Source organism: Siphateles boraxobius, unplaced genomic scaffold (genome assembly GCF_051911475.1).
Source record: "Siphateles boraxobius isolate OS27281-9 unplaced genomic scaffold, OSU_SipBor_1 66, whole genome shotgun sequence".
Lineage (NCBI taxonomy): Eukaryota > Metazoa > Chordata > Actinopteri > Cypriniformes > Leuciscidae > Siphateles > Siphateles boraxobius.
The window spans coordinates 16,924,729-16,937,556 of record NW_027509193.1 but is presented as its reverse complement, the minus strand read 5'-3'; positions in this window follow the sequence as shown (position 1 = coordinate 16,937,556).

Genomic DNA, 12,828 nt, shown 5'->3' with positions numbered 1-12,828 from the left:
ATGACAAAAATGTATCTGTTGGCTGGATGTCACTCTTGCCTGTCTTCAAAACTTGAGAGCCCTGCGAAATAATGCGACGTACATGATACACTTTATTGGTGTCATCTGGCATTTAGGCTCAGGTAGGCCTAACGCGGTAGGCTACTTTATTATTATGAAGTGCAGAGGCTGTGAGTGCAGATACGCTCTGCATGAGTGGTGTTTACGACAGTAACGTTAAATACAAGTACTCTACAGCGACTCTAGGGATCGCTGTTTGACAAAAACAGAAATCCTGCATAGTGCCTCTTTAAAATAAAACGCTACACATGAGCAACTCCTCCTTTTGCACTTTTAAAATGATTTTTTTTTTTAATTACAGGCATCACCTTTAAAAAAGTTGTGATGTAACGAAAGTAGCGATAGATATTTTCTTCCATATTGTGGTATACATCCGAGTGAATGGATTATTGAAAAAGAAAAAAAAGTAGGGTAGTTCTATCTATTGGTTGATGATTGGAAGGAGGCAGATATGAATGCAAATTTGCAGTCGACTGTAAGAAAGAGGCGTTGTTAAAGCGGAAAACTGATTGGAGAAGTTCAGTATGCATCACCAGGGACAGGTCTGTCGTTTCAACGGAAATGTTTTCAACATTTTGATAAATTATGAGCCCTTTTTTCACAATAAGATGTATTTAAAAAAAATTAAAAAATAGAAATTTCCAATGCTGTCAGACAGCTGAGTGTGAGCCACAGATTACACTGACTCCAAGCTTAAAGATAAGCTTGAACTGTACAAGGGGAAAACAACATACAAACCTAATACAAAGAGCTACACATGGCAGTTTGCTTTAAAATAGAAAGTAGGTGTACAAATGACTTTAACAAAGAAACTGTCAGCAGCTGTTACCCATAACTCATGCCATCTACTCAAAGTACAATGCAGAATTAAAGATAATGGTGAGAGTGTCAATGACAGATGCCAGGCCCATATTCAACAAAGACTGCATGCATGTCAACAATCTGCTATGAAGAAAACCTTGTGCAAAATACATAGACAATGCAATATGTGCATAATCGTATACTTCTATTGGACTTAGCGTGTTATATGTCCAGACAGCCAAAGAGTATGCTTTTATCCTCCACGCTACCATGTGTGTATCAGTTCTTATGTGTGATAAAAATTAGCCGAGAGAAAACGACACTGCAAATGAGAGGGAAAATAATTAGAGGATGAAAAGTGAGCTTAAAAATTGACTAATTTCAATTAGAGCCCGACCGATTTATCGGTCTGGTGATTTTATCGGTCGTTATGAGCCTGTCACAGATATCAGTATTGGCATATTTGACGCAGATATTTTACAGAACATATAACGTGGATAAAATGCTTGTAAATTTTAATTTGTCCAGCAGAGCAACGTAATTTGTCCAGTATGAGCAGGCTCCATTGTTTGCTAAGGCGACCCATATCACTGTAGTGACATCAGTAGCCTAAACCCTTTCACTTTAGTAATGAGGTCTCTTCAGACATGGTGTAAGATGCGCACACATTAGCTTCCACAGTTCCACTCCACTGACAAGGAATGAAACATGGCTAGCTAGCTAATGTAGCAAACGATAGGGCTATGATAAGCTAGTTGTGAGAGTAAAAGATGGGGACATTGTTTATTTACTTTATAGCATTGCGTCTCACCTGGTGTCAACGTAGCGTTAAATCACCATTCAACAGACCGCACTGGTAACTAGTTAGCAACTTACCTTTAAGACTCAGCTTGACTGTTGCTGCCTGAACAAGACACCGGACGCGATGCGCCAAAAGACACTTGAAACCATTATAATCAGTGATGTTGTCTACACTGAATGCGGCACAGCACGGCGCGACGCGAGTGACAAATCTCCGACAGTAAACTGGTGCCTCAAGCTGCTTTGTAACGGGCGCTTTGCCGCGTCCAGGGTAAACAGTTGTTGCGACGCAAGTGACAACGGCCGCGACCGGTTTAGACACGGTGTTAGCACATTCTGCATATAACGCTACGTTACAACATCAAACAATATTCCAATAATTTATATAATTATAGCACTTTATAAAGGGCCATTTTGCATTATGAGTAGTTTCACGTTTAGTAATTTTGCTGACTAACTACTTACTTATTTAAAATATTATTTAAGTAAAAGTACTGTAACGTTACATAGGTAATTAAACATGTTATGGTATTATAAATTTTACTTTAGTAAACAGATCTGAGTAGCCTACTTCCTCCACTGGTAGGGACTAGAGGAATTAAGACTAAAAATAGAAGATAACAAGGTTTTGTCAGTGACACTTTTGAAATATTTATTGATACAAGTTATTTTTTACATAACATGACTAAATAAAAAGACAAAGTCATTAATGAAGATTATGCAAAAGTATTTGGAATATATATAGAATAGAACATGCAATGCAAACTAGTATATATATATATATATATATATATATATATATATATATACTTTATATATATATATATATATATATATATATATATATATATATACATACTGTTTATGTATAGGCTACTGTATTCTTTATACAGTACCAGTCAAAAGTTTGTACACATGAATGGGAAAGTGTGTCCAAACTTTTGACTAATACTGTACTATAATATACACATAAATACTATTGCTACTGTATTATAATATACACATAAATAATATCGGCCTTTTTTACTCCCTAATATCGGTCTCGGCATCAGCCCCAAAAAATCCGTATCGTCCGGGCTCTAATTTCAATAGACTGTCTAGGCTTTTGAGAGAGAGAGAAAAAAACAAGGAATGTAAGGAAAGAAGAGAAAAGTGAAAGGGTAGAAAGATGGTATAAAGGAGTACGGCGGACAATGTTTCAGAGTTCTCTCTTAGTGCAAAATCCCAAACAGTCCAGATCACAAAGCAGCTTAATTTCAGAGTCAGGAACTGACAGAATAACTGAGTGACTAACTCACAGACACTAAAATCGACTGGAATGAAGTGTGTACATACAGTTAGTTTGTGAACAAGTTTGTGTTTTTGATCAAACATTTTCTTTGACTTCCATTCAATAACTTATATCTGACTCTTTGGCACAATGAAGCTTCACCCTTTTTGATCTGGAATACCATTACTTTCTGCTACATCTTTATGGCAGAAATAGTGAGAGTAGTGTGCTAGTATACTAACATAAAATAAAAGCCCTGGTTTCCAACTCCTGGCTTAAAAATGTAACCTACTGAACAAATCAGTTTTTGAATCTGAACAGACTCCAAAGATTCGGGTCACTGGAATCAAAATCTTCACCACACTGAATCAGATGTAGAGTGTGATGCAGCAGGTTAGTTCAGCAATGTTCAAACTTCCCACAACACTGGAAAAGGAGAAAATGATTTCCTTCCCTCATCTTCCATCTGCCCCTACGCCAGAACAACACACTGCATCTTCCTAATGACCTGATTTACATAAACATGCATATAATCGGGCAGCAAGAGAAGAGGATGTGTGTGTATTTAACGGAAAGGGGGGTGACTGCGGCAGATATGCTCGCACGTGCCATTTGGATGCCGGAGAGAAGCTTCTGTCTTGCTTGTGTGATTCAGTTGTGGCACTTTACATTTTCCCACCTCTAACTGCTCTTTTCCTTTCTCATTCCCTTTCCTCTCATTGTCAATTAACCATTCTGGCACATTTAGAACAAAATCAATCCATTCTGGCTTCCCTGTCTGTTCTCCTCCAACCTGCTCAGCATCTTGCTAGCACAGTATTTGAGCGGTGTGGAGAGGAGAGCTGCATTGTTTTGCCTGGAGCAAGGAGTATTTTTTTAAAGTCTGTGTTTACTCTCATTTCAATCTCTACTATATGCTCCATCACACGCATAACACCTGTTAAAGGGCCATAATGCAATTGTTAACAATTGTTGCACATTGTTAACAGAAGATTAGCAGTCAGAATTATATAAAAATAAAATTTGTGATAAACAACCAGAAAGGCAACAATCAAAAATACTAAAAGTTTGATAACATTTTAAAATAAGGTTCCATTTGTTAACATTAGTTGACAACACAAATTAACATGAACTAACATTGTAAAATACTTTTTTATCTTAGTTAATGTTCACTACCCTTACTAATATGCTATTGAAATCAAAATATCTGTTAATATTGTTTAATGTACCTGAGCTAATCTGAGCAAAAAAAATTAACAGTTGTATTTCAATTAACTAAAGGCAATGAAAAAAATAAATTATGTAACAAATGTATTGTTCATTGTTAGTTAAAGGTGCTGTATGTAGGTTTTTCACTCACACACAAAAAAAATACCACAATATGTTTACATATATTGAGGAAACATGCTAAATTCACATACTCGTTTCTCTGAAAAACACTTTTACAGCCAGTTATTTTACTTTGAAATGAGCTTTTCCAGACTGGAATGTAGTAGTTCCGAACGGGCTCAGCGTTTGCCATAGAGATACAAAAACAACATTGGCAACTGAACAAGACCGCGGCAGCACAAGCACACCTGCCAAAAACATTTACAAACTGAATCCGCAGGGCGCACAACTCTCACGAATTCACCATGAGACTCACGCAATTGTCACTTTTCACACGCTCTCACGCCACACATCCATTTTCTCATGCAAAGAAAAATTGCGAAGCAAAGAGGACTCTGACACAGACAGACTAGACAGAGAAGATTACTATTGAAATGAAACAAATTCTCAGCTCTCAGATTCTGTCAATTTAATTACGAAATTTAAACAATAAACACCATTTTGGCGCTTGTAAATATGACGTGACAGATCGCTGACAGATCTCAGTTCAAGCGGCACGTGAACCGATCATCTGTTACTCTTCACTACTAGTTATTAGTAAATAAACACGAATGATCAATAGCTAATTTGAAAGATACAGTTCAACTTACCGGAATGTTATAAAAACGAGAGATCAGTGTTTTTCATCCGCAGAAAGAGGTCCATAAAACAGCTGAAGAACAATGTCATGTAACGTTACATTTACCTCAGGAAAGCCATTTAATGAGCCAAAGCATCTTAGTTGGACTTAAAAAATTGCTATAGAGAGGAGTTTTTTGCTAAATATGATAACTATATTTAACCATAACTAATTTTGTTTTTCATCCCCCCCATCCCAATCCACCCATTTTATGTTATGTTATGTTACATTTTCACTGTTTATTTCCCAGAAGGGAAAATCAAACGATTTAAATCGTGAATCGGATTTTTTGTGAAAAAAATCAGGGATTTTTTTATTAATTTTTTTGCCCACATCGCCCAGCCCTACTAAACATAATTTCACTTATGTGTTCCACAGAAAACAATTAAAATGAAGGTGGGAAAATGGTGACAGAATTTCCATGTTTGTTTGAACAATATATTGTGCTTAGATCTTCATCATCATAAAAAAAAACTATGCAAATTTGGTCTTAAGCAGATGAATTGTGTTTCTTTCTCCTGTGAGTGTGGAGCAAGCGAGCAGCAGGAAAAGGAAAACCCGGATGAAACCTGGAGCAGAGTGATTGCTGACTTCTTTGTGCAAGGAGGGGAAATTGCTGTCGCTCTACTCACATATTCTGCTTCCCACCTCTAATCTCTTATATTAATATTTACATCCACATCATTATCTTCTTCTCCTCGACCTGACTCAACACACTCTCCATACCCATACTTTCCTTGCCTTCCTTCTTTACTTCCTGTCATCCCTCTATCACTGTGCTGTGTCAGCGGTTTGCTCCTTTCCTCCAGTGCTGTGAAATTGGCTTTGAATAAGGATTTGGAAACGAAGCATTCTCTCATGAAAAGGACAAGACTGCAAGATGAAGGATGGTTCCATGCGAAAAAACAAGCACACATGCAGAGGAGGAGATGAAAGGAAGGTCTAGAGAAGAAAAAAAGATTCGCTCTCATCCCTCTCTATTCTATAAACGCAACGCTGTTGACTATTGGAACTTTTATGTCCCAGGGCAATTAATAAAAACTAACAGATGTTTTGTTTTATAAAGTTTTCATCATTTATTTTTAAAAAGGCCGTTTAAAATTATATTTTCCCAGACATAGATTTTCAACACTCCCCTCCAAAACTATTGGAACAGTGAGGACAATTCCTTTATTTTTTCTGTAGACTGAAAACATTTGGGTTTGACATCGAAAAAGAAATATGAGACAAGAGATCAGCAGTTCAGCTTTTATTTCCAGGTATTTACATCTGGATCTGATACACAACTTAGAAGATAGCACATTTTGTTTAATCCCACCCATTGCTCATGTGACCAAAAGTATTGGAACATGTGACTGACAGGTGTGTTTTGTTGTCCTGGTGTCCTGGTCAAGGTTATTATAGTTTTGCATTTTTCATTAGTTTTCATTTTTATTTCGTTTTGACTTTTTGTTTTCAAATTCAGTTTAGTTTTAATTAGTTTTTAAAGTGGGTTTGCTAGTTGAGTTTAGTTTTTATTTTTTGAAAATGCTTAGTTTTAGTTTAGTTTTTATTAGTTTTAGTGTTAGTTTTAGTCTTTTTTTGTAATTTTGGTTATTTGTCAGGGTCAAGATTCAAGAAGGTCCGAAAAAAGTATTGTGTAATAATAACTCATCAAAAACATCATACAATTTTAGAAATATGTATTCAACAATAACACCAGAAGCTACATAAAATGTACATATGTGACCCTGGATGACAAAATCAGTCATATGGGTCATTTTTTTGAAATTGAGATTTATACATCACATGAAATCTGAATAAATAAGCTTTCCATTGATGTATGGTTTATTAGGATATGACAATATTTGGCTGAGATGCAACTATTTGAAAATCTGGAATCTGACGGTGCAAAAAATCGAAACATTGAGAAAAACGCCTTTAAAGTTGTCCATTTATGTTCGCGATTGTGCTGCATTCACTCACAAAAATAAATGTTTTATACATTTACGGTAGGAAATTTACAAAATATCTTCATGGAACATGATCTTTACTTAATATCCTAATGATTTTTGGCATAAAAGAAAAATTGATAATTTTGACAAATTCCCACAAATATACCCGTCCAGACTGGTTTTGTGATCCAGGGTCACATATGAGCACAAATATGTAAATAGTCTACACAACACTCCCCAGTAAGTGCAAAATGTGTAAGTGACGTGTGCCAGGAAAAAACCTAAATAGCCAACAGACTAAAGAAGACACACATGAACGGCATGCATCAACACATGTATGAGCCACACAAGACATTGCTAGGAGCTCAATCTCTTTACCTCTACAAAATCCACACGCCGTACCAAAAATCTATGTTACACATCTTCTATACAAAATGCACACCCTATACAAATCCCACAGCTGTACAATTTTCACACCCATACTAAATTTACCCTATACAATACTCATCTGGATTGAAGCAGCAAACATTCAGTGTTAGAGTAAAAAAATGACATAACATTATTTAGCTTTAGCTAATATTTGAATCACAGCTTATATCGTGTTTTGACATCGACAACCCAACTGCATTTTACCTCAAACTTTCTAAAGAAGCCGCAATCGCTTCTCGGGTCGACATTAACACACTGACAAAATTGTATTCAGAATTTAAAATATTTGATATACAACTTTTTAATGTGTTATTGTGTAAAGGTGTTCACGAGATACCAAACTTTCGCGAACTTGCTTTCAACAAACACTCGTTTTCATGGAGACGTGGTGTGCACAGAGGGGAGGGGCTGTGTGTGTGTGTGTGTGTGTGTGTGTGTGTGTGTGTGTGTGTGTGTGTGTGTGTGTGTGTGTGTGTGTGTGTGTGTGTGTGTGTGTGTGTGTGTGTGTGTGTGTGTGTGCGTGTGCGTGTGTGCGTGCGTGTGTGCGTGCGTGTATGTGAGAGAGAGAGCAGGGAAAGGAAATGCAGCTGAACGAATACGCTGCATTTAAAAATGAATAACGAAACGCAATATGTGGCGGCCGATGCGGCAGCCCAAGACATTGACAAAGACGAAAAAGGACATTTACTCTATAATTGTATTTTATTTTAGTTAGTTTTGCCAAACACACATTACAGTTTTATTTAGTTATCGTTTTTTTTGTAATGCCTCGTTTTTATTTTTATTTCAGTTAACGACAATGTTTTTTCCCACCTAGTTTTCGTTTTTTTGTTTGTTTTCGTTAACGATTATAACCTTGGTCCTGTTACATTGATTATTCTAACAATAAATAGCACTGAATGTCTGTGCTCAATTTCAGATTTGGGTTTTGCCTGAGCAGACTGCATTTATAGTTGTCTATGGGTAAAAAACAAGCCATTGCGAAGCTGAGAGAAAATCAATCAGAGCCATTGCACAAACATTGGCACTAGCCAGTACAACCATTTGGAATGTCCTGAGGAAGAAAGAAACCACTGGTGTACTAAGTAACAGACCTCCAATGCGTAGACCAAGGAAAACATCAGCAGCTGACAACAGAAACATTGTGATACCTGTAAAGAAAGACCCTAAAACAACTGTTAGTGACATCAGCAACAACCTCCAGAGGGCAGGAGTGAAGGTATCACAATCTACTGTTCGCAGAAGACTTCATGAAAAAAAGTACAGAGGCTACACCAGAAGATGCAAACCACTCATTAGCAAGAACAATATGAAGGCCAGCTTGGAATTTGCCAAAAAGTACAAAGACAAGCCTGTCAAGAATGTAACATTCTGGGGCAAAAACATTCTGGGGAAAAGTTGTATGGACTGATGAGACAAAGATTAACCTTTACCAAAGTGATGGAATGACTAAAGTTTGGAAAAAAAGGATCTGCTCATGACCACAAACATACAAGCTCATCTGTGAAACACGGTGGAGGTAATGTCATGGCTTGGGCTTGCATGGCTTCTTCTGGGACGAGCTCATTAATCTTCATTGATGATGTAACACATGATGACAGCAGCAAAATGAACTCAAAGTGTACAGAAACATTTTGTCTGCCAATTTACAGAAAGATGCAACCAAACTGATTGGGAGATCCTTCATCATGCAGCAAGATAATGACCCAAAACACAGTGCCAAACCAACAAAGGAGTTCATCAGGGGCAAGAAGTGGAAGGTTTTAGACTGGCCAAGTCAATCTCCAGACTTAAACCCTATAGAGCATGCCTTTTACCTGCTAAAAAAAGAGACCGAAGGGAGTAACCCCCCAAAACAAACAACAACTGAACGAGGGTGCGGTGAAAGCCTGGAAAAGCATTACAAAAGAAGAATGCAAAAGTTTGGTGATGTCAATGGGTCACAGGCTTGATGCAGTTATTGCTAGCAAATGATTTGCAACTATACATTAAGTCTTATTTACTTTAATCTATTTTAAGATGATCTGTTCCAATACTTTTGGTCACATGAGCAATGGGTGGGTTCAAACAAAATGTTATATCTTCAAAGTTCTGTATCAGATTCAGATGTAAATACCTGGAAATAAAAGCTGAAATGTTGATCTCTTGTCTCATATTTATCTTTTACTGTCAAACCCACACTTTTTCAAAGTAATAAAAATAAAATAGTTGTCCTCACTGTTTCAATAATTTTGAGGGGAGTGTATATAAAAAATAAAAATAAAAAATTGTGTATGTATGTATATATATATGTGGAGCTCTCCAGCTATTGTGTTGTTTTTGTTCGTTTGTTCTGCGTTTAGTCATTCTTTTCCTATCAGTTTCACCAAAGACGAACTACTGGACATTAGGAAACACACACCAGAAACCTTTTCTACAGTTTTTGATTATTCGGACGTTTTGCTGGACATTCTCGTCGGAGGGGCAGCGTTGTTGTTCAAACGCGCGTTCAGACGCAAACGCGGGAAGCGAGCCGGCGCGCTGGTTAAACTCCGCGAGCGCGGCCTGCGCACTGCACTCCCCAGCATTCATCTCGTGAATCTCCGATCCCTTCCTAACAAAACGGATGAACTTCTTCTCCTCACCCACACTAACAAGGATTTTTTAAACTCTGCTGCTTTGTGCTTCACTGAAACCTGGCTGAGTGAAGCCATACCGGACAACGCAATACATCTGCCGGGCTTCCAGCTGTTCCGAGCGGATCGCATCGCGGAGCTAACGGGGAAAACGAGAGGTGGTGGATTGTGTTTCTACATTAACGAAAGTTGGTGTTCAGATGTAACAACACTGAAGAAGATGTGCTCTCCTAATTTAGAGGCACATTTCATAAACTGTAAACCCTTCTACTCGCCTCGGGAATTTTCCTCTTTCATTCTCGTGAATGTTTACATCCCTCCAGACGCGTGCGCGAGCGCGGCGCTACAACAGCTGGCTGAACAAATATCTGAAACGGAACAAAGGTACCCAGACTCTCTTTTAATCATTCTTGGGGATTTTAACAAAGCAAATCTTTCCCGTGAACTACCAAAATACAGACAGCACGTTACATGTCCCACCAGAGACAGTAATATACTGGACCACTGTTACACCACAATAAGGAATGCGTATCACTCCGTCCCACGGGCAGCTTTGGGGCTCTCTGATCACTGTTTGGTTCATCTCATACCGACTTACAGGCAGAAACTGAAATCAGCTAAACCTGGAATAAGGACTGTGAAAAGATGGACTAATGAAGCAGAGCAGAATCTACAGGCCTGCTTTGATTGCACTGATTGGACTGTTTTTGAAGCTGCTACCAATGATCTGGATGAGCTCACAGATACTGTAACATCATATATAAGTTTCTGTGAGGATACATGCATTCCTACCAGGACATTCTTATCATTCACTAATGATAAACCATGGTTTACTGGGAAACTCAAACACCTTCGTCATGCCAAAGAGGATGCTTACAGAAGTGGGGATAAAATCTTGTATAACCAGGCCAGAAACAGATTGACAAAGGAGATCAGAGTTGCTAAAAGGAACTACTCTGATAAACTGAAAAACCAGTTTTCATCCAACGACCCATCATCAGTCTGGAATGGCCTGAGGAACATTACCAACTACAAGTCACCATCCCCTCGATCTGTGGACAATCAACACCTGGCTGACGATTTAAATTCATTTTACTGCCGGTTTGAAAAGCCCTCATTCACACCACACACCCGGTCTGATCTGCACTTCACACATTCAGCATCACCTCCTGTTCTCCAATTATCACTCCCCCCTCCTGCCATCCAACCTGAGCTTAAGGTCTGTGTGGAGGACGTGAGCCGAGTCTTCAAAAAACAGAAGACTAGGAAAGCCTCAGGCCCAGACGGCATCTCATCTGCTTGTTTAAAAGCCTGCGCTGACCAACTGGCCCCGGTCTTCACGCAGATCTTCAACAGATCATTGGAGCAGTGTGAAGTTCCCTGCTGCTTCAAACGCTCCACTATCATTCCTGTCCCCAAAAAACCCAAAATCACTGGACTTAATGACTACAGACCTGTCGCTCTCACGTCTGTGGTCATGAAGTCGTTTGAAAGACTGGTGCTGGCCCACCTGAAGGACATCACTGGACCCCTGCTGGATCCCTTTCAGTTTGCTTACAGAGCAAACAGGTCTGTGGATGATGCAGTCAACATGGGACTGCATTATATCCTGCAACATCTCGACAGACCAGGGACTTATGCAAGGATCCTCTTTGTGGACTTCAGTTCGGCCTTCAATACCATCATGCCTGGTCTTCTCACAGCCAAACTGACCCAGCTCTCCATACCATCCTCGATCTGTCAGTGGATCACCAGCTTCCTGACGGACCGGCAGCAGCGAGTGAGACTGGGGAAACACACATCCAAGACACTCACAATCAGCACCGGTGCTCCCCAAGGGTGCGTTCTCTCCCCACTGCTCTTCTCCCTGTACACTAATGACTGCACTTCTAAAGACCCCACTGTCAAGCTCCTGAAATTTGCAGACGACACCACTGTCATCGGTCTCATCCGAAACGGTGACGAGTCTGCTTACAGACTGGAGGTTGAACAGCTGGCTGCCTGGTGCAGTTATAACAACCTTGAGCTGAACACGCTCAAAACAGTGGAGATGATCGTGGACTTCAGGAGGAACAGCCCAGCACTCCTCCCACTCACCATCATGAACAGCACTGTGGAAGCAGTGGAGTCATTCAGGTTCCTGGGCACTATCATCTCTCAGGACCTGAAGTTGGACAATCACATTGACTCCACTGTGAAAAAGGCCCAGCAGAGACTGTACTTCCTTCGCCAGCTGAGGAAGTTCAACCTGCCACAGGATCTGCTGATTCAGTTCTACTCAGCCGTCATTGAGTCTGTCTTGTGCGCTTCCATCACTGTCTGGTTTGGTTCAGCTACCAAATCAGACATCAGGAGACTACAACGGACAGTCCGGACTGCGGAGAGGATTATTGGTGCCCCCCTGCCAAACCTCCAGGACCTGTACTCTTCCAGAGTGAGGAAGAGAGCAGGTAAAATCATCACAGACTCCACTCACCCTGGACACCTCCTGTTTGAACTGTTACCGTCAAGACGGAGACTCAGATCACTGGCCACAAGAACATCTCGGCACAGGAACAGTTTCTTCCCACAGGCCATTTCCCTCCTGAACAGTTAACACTCCTCCCAAGGCATATGCCTGTAAGTGCAATACTCCCACTGTTTAGTGCAATATCCCACAACTCAGGTGATACTTATATGTAGATTTATTTATTTATAATATTCAAAACACTGTAAATAGGTTCATAATCTGTAAATCTGAAAATGTCTATTCTGACTAAACCAAACTGTGATAGTTTTATTCTAATATATTTATATTTTTATTTTTTATTCTTATAATTTGTAGTATTATGTTTCATGTTGTATTTGTATATGTCCACTGGAAGCCTCAGTACCAAAACAAATTCCTTGTGTGTGCAAGCACACTTGGCA